The sequence below is a fragment of the Microtus ochrogaster genome, chromosome 10, assembly GCF_000317375.1.
Source record: "Microtus ochrogaster isolate Prairie Vole_2 chromosome 10, MicOch1.0, whole genome shotgun sequence".
In the NCBI taxonomy this organism is placed as follows: domain Eukaryota; kingdom Metazoa; phylum Chordata; class Mammalia; order Rodentia; family Cricetidae; genus Microtus; species Microtus ochrogaster.
Genome location: NC_022016.1, coordinates 66,415,178 through 66,415,663, shown reverse-complemented (window position 1 = coordinate 66,415,663; position 486 = coordinate 66,415,178). Strand labels below are relative to the sequence as shown.

General features: G+C 47.5%; 1 protein-coding gene across 3 annotated transcripts in view; it reads right to left on the bottom strand.

Annotated features, from left to right (window-relative positions):
* Patj (PATJ, crumbs cell polarity complex component) overlaps positions 1–486 on the bottom strand; it is a 317,960-nt gene that overhangs the window by 2,411 nt on the left and 315,063 nt on the right. The window lies entirely within an intron of this gene.

The window sequence follows — 486 nt, the reverse complement described above, 5'->3', positions numbered from 1 at the left end:
TGTGTGCAGGTATGTGCACATGAGTGCAGGTGTCTGAGGGAGGCCAGAGGCCAGAGTCATCAGATTCTCCTGCAGCTTCAGCTCCAGGCAGTCATGAGCTGCTGATGGGGACATGGGTGCTAGGAGCTGTACTCCGCAAGATGAGCCCACACTCTTAACTCTTGAGCCATCTTTCCAGCTCATGAATTTGAAGTTTTCAACCAAACATGCACCTGACTGGCAGCACTCTAAGTGCCTGTGAGTCAGACTGACTCTCTCAATTTCTACATGCTTCCAGCTCCTATAATGTAGACATGTCACACTTCTGGAGTGTCAAGAGTCACTTCGGGCTACATTAAATAATCTATCAGTCAAGGAAGAGAATTATTAAAAAGAAGTTTTGATCTATAAACTTATGCCCCATGTTTCAGAGCTTCAGAAGCCTGAAAAGGGAGACAGTCTGAGGGGAGTGTCCTATGAGAAGGCAGCACGGGGCACATTAGAGGG